The sequence below is a fragment of the Xiphophorus maculatus genome, chromosome 19, assembly GCF_002775205.1.
Source record: "Xiphophorus maculatus strain JP 163 A chromosome 19, X_maculatus-5.0-male, whole genome shotgun sequence".
NCBI classification, from domain to species: domain Eukaryota; kingdom Metazoa; phylum Chordata; class Actinopteri; order Cyprinodontiformes; family Poeciliidae; genus Xiphophorus; species Xiphophorus maculatus.
In genome coordinates this window covers 12,806,315-12,816,217 of record NC_036461.1, presented here as the reverse complement: position 1 = coordinate 12,816,217, position 9,903 = coordinate 12,806,315, and positions in this window count along the sequence as shown.

The window sequence follows — 9,903 nt, the reverse complement described above, 5'->3', positions numbered from 1 at the left end:
ATGTTATAATCAGAAATGTCAGTGTATTTTTTTTATTTTACAAAGATGAAGTTGAAGGCAAATAAAACATCCATGCATTGTCAATACTTATTCTTGCACGGCCACAGTGAGGCTGGTGTGTTTCTCCAGCCATCATCAGGCAAAAGGCAGGGTACATTACAGAGCATCACACACACACTTAATAATTAGAAGGCTGAATTAACTGTCATGTTTGTTTGACCGTAGGAGGAATCCAGAGTACCCAGAGAAAACCAACGCACGCATGGGGGGAACATGCAAACACCATGCAAAAAGACCAAACACCACCATTTGTACTCAGATATTTCATACCACGTATTTAGACTCCATTCATGAAATGATGACGGTATTTAAAAGAGGGAGCCATACATCAGAAAACAGTCAATGTAACTTTATATCTTGTGCTGTTTTTAAAACTCCTGCCCCCTTTTGAGAGTTAAATGCAGCTACTTTATTGACTTGGACATTTCTGTTCTTCAGCTAATCATTTCAATTTCCTGGTATCTTATGTCATTCGTTTACTTTAATTACTGTCTATGGAAGGCACCAGTGATTCTGCATGACTAGCGTCTGCTAAAGAGAGCAGAACTTTACAGCGTTTATAGCTGCCAGTGTGGCAGAGAGATCTGTAGTCGAGTTAATGACTGTGTCGGAGTCCAACCACACAGGGCTCATCTGAGCTCTTTTTGATCTAAATACTGCAAATGAAGTCAAACAGACAGACGGAGACAAATCACCTGTGGCTTCTTTTGAGATTCCTTTTGAGCCAGCCAGCTTTTCATGCAGAGGAGGGGCAGAAAAGGGCTTGATCTTTGTTCACTCATTACAGCTTCAGATTACTTATCTTTTTATATCTGGAATTGTGCTGGGGTAAGGAGAGAGGGATTATCTTGATTTTCCTTGATGATGAATAGTTCAAACTCTTTCAGACTGGAGAAATGAAAAGTACAGAAACAATAAAAGCACAAGGCAGGCTGCATGTGGACGACTGTGATCGCTGAACTGCCTGGCACTCTGAGAGTCTCGGCCCAATAAAGAATTATAGCCCTCGACTGCTTCATTAATTAACAGCCATTCAGACAGGAAACCAGATCCAGTGCTCCAGTCCACTTTCATATCTCTTCCTATTTGCCTGCAGAAACCTCATTTTTCATTATTTATTGCATCACATCAAGAACAAAGATCATCAGTGTAGTGAAAACGAAGGGGAGGGCTCTAAACGTATAACAGCTTGCTGATGAAAGACTGGCCTGCGCTGCGTGCTGTTAGAGAAAGCTCCAGCGTGATATTAAAAAAAAGGCCAGCTTGTACTGCCACACGTTCAGGCGTAACGGTAATGAACCCCAGGGACTGCAGGGCAGGAGAAAAGTGGACACAAGTGTTTTATGATCTGGCAGCACCGTGGACAAAAGCAAATAATCGCCAGACACAGAGGAGCAGGTAGTTTCACTTAACCTCTGCTCTGTGCTGAGCGACAGCTTAACTGGAAGCACATGGCTGCAGAGCACATTAGATGGACGGAGAGGCAGAGAGAGATTTATTTTTCCTATTAGCCGATCCAACGGCTAAATATCCTTGGAGGTGCAACAGAGCCGTCGGGCTAATGATGCAGGTAGAAAGCATTTTGCTTGTCTGTGCAACCAAATGTTGGACGTTGCTCAGGTTTCTCCAGCCACATAGTCAGTGGTAAAACACACAAAAGAGTTTAGGAAGTCGCAGTTCTGGCTGGTGTACCTGCATGGTTAGATGGAGGAAAGAGCACACATCTTGCGGACTGTGGTCTGCTGTTTACTGGATGTCTGTGGCCTGTGGCTTTGTCTCTTTCCCATTAGTGTGTTTGGTGTTGTCCAAGTTCTAACTGGCCCTCCGGTAAATGCTGCTTAGACCTATTGGTCAGCCACTCTGCAGGGCACTGGAGCCACAAAAACCTGTTACAGGCTATAGGATGGGAGAAAGAGAGAGATGAACAGAGAGAGAGAGCGAGAGAGAGAAGGAATAAATGTGAGTGCTGTGCAAGTCTTTGCTCATCCCTTATTTCTTTGGCTTTTGCTTCCAGGGAGTGTGACATCCTACTAATCCTAAAAGTGGTTTCTGTTGCCATTGCCCGGATATTCCTTCCTTTTAAGTCTTGCCCCTCACCATTTTCAGGGGAAAGTGATTTGTAGCCCTTCCTTTGAAACATTTATGAAAGAAGATTCCTAAAGCTAAGAGTGAATGTTTGGGCAGCTTATAAGTAGAAATCTGTGTAAATAACATAAAATGTATAAGCAATGCAAAGTTAATGCGGTTTGATGGACAAAGATAGTATTTTAGTTCTAACAACATGGGTTATTTGCTAAAAACTAAAGCATCATTCATGTCTCTGGGCCTATGTACAGTTTTTCCTGGATTTCTTCCCCCGTATGTTCAAAAGACATGATCTCGTTCTGTTCATCTGCTGAGGGAATGTTTCTTAGGGATGGACACTTCCTCTTTTGTCCTTTATTTTTCTTTGTTTCAGGCACATGCATGTTCAGGTACAATAAGATGACACCAAATCATAGGCCTCCATAAAAACCTAAACTACTGATCAAAACTACTTTACTTTCCACAGAAACAACTTTAATTTCAGGTACTGCTGTTCACCTCTAGGAAAACGTAATTTAGGCATTGAAACTTTTATTTCCTGCTCGGTTGTATTCATTATTGTTATTATTATTAGCAAAAATGAGACCAAGATGTTCCATGAAAATAGTTTTTAAAAAATTTAGTAAAATTCAACTTACCTACTTAAGAAATGACTTGCATCTGCTGTTCACCTGCTGGTAATTAATCCCAAAGAATCAACAGCAGGTAATATTAATCTGCGGGAAATAGGTTTTTAATTCCTTCATTTCCTCCTTTTTGCTCCACTTTTCAATCTTCTAAATATGCAAGACTGAGTAAACACAAGTAAAAAGGTAAAAAGCAGCCCACGTCTTCAAATGATTACGACAAATGATTATGACAAATAATTATGACAAATAATTGAAAGTTTAGCTCTTTTTGAGCAAAACGTTTATTTATGAGTGGTTTCAAACTTGCCTGTAGCACGGCACTACCAGACAGTTGTATTTTAAAGTGTATGTTGAAGGTCAGAGCAAGCATTGACCTTCTATCTCACAAGTGTGAGACTGCCCAGGTTAACTTCTCTGGTCATGAAATACCACTATCAGGTTCCCCCATGTGGTTCTAATTAGACCGCCAGGGGCTGCACATACAGTGTGGAGACGGCCTCACAGGCCACAAGACCAGACGGCCCCTGTGATTGTATACGGAGCAGACTCATTGTGGCGCACACCTCATTGCTGCCTCTGTGGAGCCTCAGAGCCCAAAGTGAAAGGCTCCTATCCTCAGATTATTGCTGTGCTTCTCTGCTTACAATTGATGATAAAAAAAGGTGAGGTTTGTTTTCACAAAACGTCATGATCACTTTAAATGACGGCTTAAATGATAAAAAAAAAATACATTTTGGAGAAAATCTGGAGCACAAACTTTGTTAAAGTTATGATTTACGGACCAGCACAGAGATTGGTGATGAAATTACAGGGTTATCATGACACACCCTTCAGTTCTGTAAATGTTCCCAGCTCTTTCTGGTTTGAGTGAAAGCCAGTCCTTCTGTCTCAATGCCCCTCAATCTCTCCTTTACCACTTAAAGTCTATCACTGGACATTTTTATTGATGAGGCCTGACAGCCAACCAATTCCAATGTAGCTTGGGACATCTGATACGCAGATCCACCCTTAAACCAAACAAAATTAAAAATAAAAAAAAAGGAAGGAAAAAAAAATTTAGCTTGGCCTTCCCTCTAGATTCAGAGGCTCCACTCCCCAGAAGCACTAATCTCTCTTTCCAGTCATGGAATATGATAATTTTCTTATTTGCAAGAAATATCAATTGCTCAAGGCGGACACATAATCATTGGGGAGGAAAGCAGAGGCTACCTGTGTAATGTTCTTAAGAGGCTAACCCATTTAGCCGCAGGCACTGTTTGAAAATGAGAAAGTGCTGATGGTCAAAATCAATTTTCCCTGTGTCCAAATTACTCCCTACCCGGCTTAGAATTTCACCTAAATGGCCAAACCTTTAAACACTGATACTAATTCTATCATATTAGAGCCTGGTCATATAGTTGAAGATATTTCTAATTTTATTTTGCTGTATTTATTGATGTAGAGAGATGACGCAGAGGCCAGGGAGCAAAGAGTACTGTTACTGAATATGTGTTTGTGCAGATGTCGGGCGACGCATTTACTGCACCTACAGCCATCAGCCTTTCACAGCGCTTTATAATAATTACAGCTCAAAGTGTTCAACAAATTTTGAACACAAGGTTGCTGCACATTTCCTACATCAAAATTTTATTGTTTTCCAGACTTAAATTCAGAGTTCAGTCTTTTTTAAGTCAAATTTAAAAGTCTAAACAAAAAGCTTCATGTTGAATTTGTGGCAGATCATTCTGCAGTTGCCTGTGCTTAGAAAGCTGTAAAAAAAAAAAGCTGCTGGAATGAATGAATGAATGAATGAATGAATGAATGAATGAATGAATGAATTTTAGATAATGCGCTAGTGCATAAAATCTGGAAATAGTATTATTTTTTCAAACTCCCAGTTTCTTTTTTCTTGTTCCAAAATACTTAAATGCTATTCCAGACTGCACAGCAACCCCCCAGGAACAAATACCTAGAGATTATAAGTTAGTTTTTGTTTTTTTAAATAACTAAATCATTTTTGAAAATTAAGTTGTTTTAAAAATTTATTTGGAGATCATAATGTATTTGTCGATACTCCTGATTTTTACAGAAGAAGGATGGATACAGTATATTATTGCAAGTATAATGCAGGCGTAAGATTGAGAGGAAAATATAAGCTTTGACTGTAGAAATAATTCAGCAAAAAATTGCATTGAAAGACAAGATAAGGCTTAATAGCACACAATTTCACACAGATAAAGCTTTTGAAGTTATAAAGAAATTGACTTCCGTTTGTGTCAGTTAGCTATTGTTGGATCAACATATAAATCTGAGCTAGATGCCAATTAAGCAAAAAAAAAAAAAATGCTTTTAAGAATTTTCTCCTCTGTGTATGTTAACATAGCATTTGTAATTCTGACTAAAACCTTTGCTGAAATCTCTAACAGTGTTGCAAAAAAACAAAAACAAAACAAAACTGCAGAAACGACCCTATGCTGCCATGAACAATTATACAGTTTTACTTGGCAGCTACATTTTGCTAGAAGCCATAACTCTGAAGTGCTTAAGTAAATTAGAGGATATCACAGCATATGACACAGATGTAAACAAATTAATGTAAGATGGACAAGAGATGTCCTCACAATCTGATACATTTGGAGAACTTTTGTAAGTTAGAGCAGGCAGATATTGCAACACATTTTCATGTTAGGAGTCCAGACGTGTCATGCAAACTGGTGGTTCTTGCACATGAATGCAGGGAAAATGCTTGGAATCATCTGAGATTCAGAGGTGGGATAGAATACGATGCAGTTTTCCAACAAGTGCATAGTCTCCATATTCTCAGCAGCAAGAGGGAGGGATCTAATCCACACAAACAAGCTCAGATTCCTCATTGACAGGAGCATTGGATGCTCCCTCCAGCACCAAATGCAAGAGGGAGCATTTTGTGATCATGCTCCCTCTTTAGAAATCTGCCCACATGATACAAAGCGTTGTCTGCTAATAGTGTCCCGCCACAGAAGACGGAATAAAGAAGTGCTTCATAAGGGGCGATGGTGTTGACGGTGGTAGGGGTTCACCCTGCAAGCGGAAGGTTGCTGGTTCAATCCCTGCTCCACCTGCCTCCGTTGTTGTGTCCTTGGACAAGACACTTCCACCTGCCTTGCCTGCTGGTGGTGGTCAGAGGGCCCAGTGGCGCTGGCACCCTCGCCTCTTTCAGACTGCTCCAGGACAGCTGTGGCTACTTTCCAGTAGTCGGCTACCATCAGAGTGTGTCTATGAAAGGGTGAGTGACTGTAGTGTGAAGCACTTTGGTGTCCTCTGGACTTGACAAAGCATTGTACAAGCACAAAGTCATAATAAAAACACTTTCTTATGAGTGTGAATACTTATGTATTTTTCCTTGTTCATCTACTACACATTTTCTTAGCTTTTCCATTGACTAGCACAAGATTAATGTCAAATTAATCACAGAAATGATTTGGAATGATTTAGAATAGTTTCATAAAAACTTGGCATTTTGGCAGGTCTTTGTGCTCTTTCTAAAATTTCAATAGACCCTGCCCTCGCATTTAAAGTGTTTTTCATTCCATCTATTGTTGGAGCTGTTAAAAGAGCTTTAAATGGAAACATTAAAGCATTAACAAACTGTTCTCCAACATCTGATAGGATTAGATCAAAACCCTGCTCCAGACTTGCTCGAAAGGAGCTGGAAATATCCTGACTAAGGACAAACCGGACTTGACATCCCCCTCCAAAACAATTCTGGTCAGAACTATAGATCTGTGGATTCGAGGTTGGGTTGGCTTGTGGCCTTGGCCCGTCCACCTGGGCTAGCCGCATCATAAACAACAGCTGTGTGTCAGGTCCGCTTCTGTATCAACATCACCACACTGGCCACTGCCTGCAGCCACACATAGGTATTATATCCACAAGACTTCCTGCTGCAGGGCGGCCCTGTAAACATAAAGGCCACTGTCCAGGAAGTTACATGAATCTCTGTGAAGTTGCTAAAAGGTAACAGCAGAAATGTGCCTTTTTTGATTCTAGCTAGATTCTATCAACTATATAATAACGAATGGACTTCAATATGCCCCCTGGCACTGTGAAGACTCGCAGAATTTGAGATTGCATATCGGTTGCAGGTCTGATTTATCTGTTTAGCCCTTTCCGCTCATCAGAACCAGTCAGCCTAATAACATCTGTCAGCTCTTCAGGCGTGAACAAGGTGTATTGTAACCATTTGGGCAGAAACAGGCAGGCTTTCCCGATATTGACTCAAACACACAACGGGGAGAAGAAGGGGAGGCACGGAATAAAGTGACACTAATGGAACACTGATGACAAAACAAGGCGCGCGCGGGGACCACTTTCTGCCGTTTTTAATTCTTAATGCCGAGGCCTCGGGTTTCAGCATGTCTTGGGCCGAGGCAGCTACTCGCGTCCGGACGGATCTGGCACGCGGATTAGGATTTCTTCGCGAGGAAATGGTCACGTGATTTACTGTTGCTGGAGAGGCGCTACAGGTGCCAGCGGGCGGGGAGATGGGGGGCCGAGGATAAAATGACCGAAAACCTGTCTCCTTTGGAACCACACCACGCTAGCTCACTCTGCGCTCTGGAAGCTGCTCTGTCGTGACTGGGCTGAGAGGCCGGAGCGTCACCCAATACTTTGAAAACACACTTTGATGGCAATTAAATATTAATATGGGGAATCATAGCCTGAGAGCTGTATCTACATTACATGGAGCATGCAAATCGCTCCAATCAGTGAGCCAACTGAAATAGCATCTGGAGAGTTATATAAATACGACTATGGTTATCTTTAATATCATTAATATGGACTAAACCAACTACAGAGGGAAAAAAAATAACACAGAACTGGAAAGGAATGACTGTAATTATCATTATTTTGCATGTGGAGAAAAGATGGTTTGACATTGTAAGAATCACCAATGAATTTTAAAAGTGTAATTCAGAGTCTTTGAAGTGAGGTCTTGTGAAAATATTAAAGGAAATATCCCTTTACCTATTGTTGACAGATGTCACCAGTAGTTTGTAGAAAAGCAAACACATCCTCACATGAGGTTTAAGGCTCTGCAACGTAGTAAATAGAAATAATTATAATGCTAACTGGTTAAAAGCTGGTCAGACAAGACAATTTGTGTAATTCAAGACAACAAATTAAAACAAACACTGCATAAGCGGTTGTTGGCAATCTCCCCTTTAACAAATCAACTCAACTCAACTCAATTCAGTTCAGTTGTACTGGACAAATGTATCAAGTCAATGTCTTTGCAGAATCCTACAACAGAGCAATCCAAAACAAGGGATGGACATGATCAGCAACAATACTCAGGAAAGCTGCAGTGTTTAAAAAATGCTCAGTTGGTACCATCCCATTCAAAACTACCAATAAAATATTTTCCACACCATCATACAACCTCAACTAGCCTAAACCATCGATGCAGCTGGATGATCCCAGGTTTTTATCTAATGTTTCAGATAAAATTAAGATTCATTAGATCATGTATTGTTTTCTACAAACTCAGGGAAGTGGCTCATCTTTCTGCTGGGAGGCAAGATAAAAATAAAAAAAAACATTTGAGGGGCAGTTATTAGGTGTCAGTGATTTAAAATTGCGCACCTATGCTGCAGACAATTCTCTGCCTTTGCTCTTGGTTTCACTTTAACCGTTTCATAATCAGGCCTGGTTTCCTCCCAATAGGAAAACATCCCCTCTTTCCTCCTCGCCTGAGTCTGTCAGCGATTCTGTGTGGGCCTGGACTCAGCTCAGCCTGTGGCCAAAAATATCCCCCCATGGCTCCTCTGGTTGGGACAGGCCACAGAGACCACAGGCACACAGCCCTAAAAATACAGAGCTGCTCAGCCGCAACTCCCCTCCGTTCATTCATTAGCACCGTGCAGACTCACAGGCATCCAGAAATGGCTGAAAAATGATGCAATGTTAGCATATGTATTGGAAAATAACAATGCTGTCTGCTGTTACACAGCTCCGTCTCCAAAAATCTCGTTGCAGACTTTGCATAACTTCTTATTTCAGCCTGGAGACAAAAACACCCCTCTGGCTAAGACGGAATATCTCGCATGTGGCGTGGGAGAAATTCATTAAAAGTCGTAAAGCTGTCTCACCAAAATGATTAATAGCTCTCTGGCTGGCTCTCAGAGATATCATCGCATCGTGCCACCCATTATCTCCACAATCTTACGAGACAGAAGGTGAGAAGGAGAGTGTTTAATTGCGGCAGTATTTATTTTTAAAGACAAGTTATACGTCTGCATTCCTCGGCTGCTGCTCAGCCTCTGCGTTTCTCCACTCTGTGCCATATCGCCAGGCGGCTGCTCGATGTGTGGGCGCTGTTTGTTTTGCGTTTCATGCCTCCGTCTTGCCAACAGATGAGACAGGCCCGGGCAAAAAAAAAAAAAAAAAAAAAATCACACAATACCAATGTCTGTGAAGAGAAGTCTCTGTTTGTGTGACTACATTTGCAAATATGAATATGTTTTCATGGAGACTGAGTTTAGATAGATGTGATATGTATCTGTTGGTGTGTGCAGGGCCTGCTGGATACTTGCATTTTAAGAATGTGTGAATGTCTGAGTGTATGTGTGCTTATGTAAACAGCTGGCATGCGTGCCTGTGGTGCTGTGTACACAGAAGTAAAGGTATTCTGGTTGAGGTTAGGAGGTGGGTGGGGGGCAGCAACGCCATGGCTGAATGGGGCATTTAGTGCTGACAGTTAAAAATACGCTCCTCGAGCAGAAACAGCGATACTACTTCTAATGCAACAAATCCACCGGAGACGACCCAATCCCCCACCTCACAAACAAATACTCTCCACAGCAACAACTCTCTGGAAGTCCTGATTTGGCATGCAGCCTTGCATGCTAAACCTGATGTAAGATAATGGTTAACCAGAGGTATGGATGCATGCTCAGGAGAGCCACCCGCCACACATAAAGGCATGCGGGTTCCTTGTTGGCATGAAACAGATTGTTTGATATTCAAAATTAAACAAGGGCTTTCCGTGCCGTGTGTTGCTACAGTAACGCCGTGTCTGCAGGAATATTGGAGGCAGTGGACAGATTTATGGAGGCATGAGAAAACTGAAAACATAAATAATACAGTTGATATGTGAAGGGAATGCCAT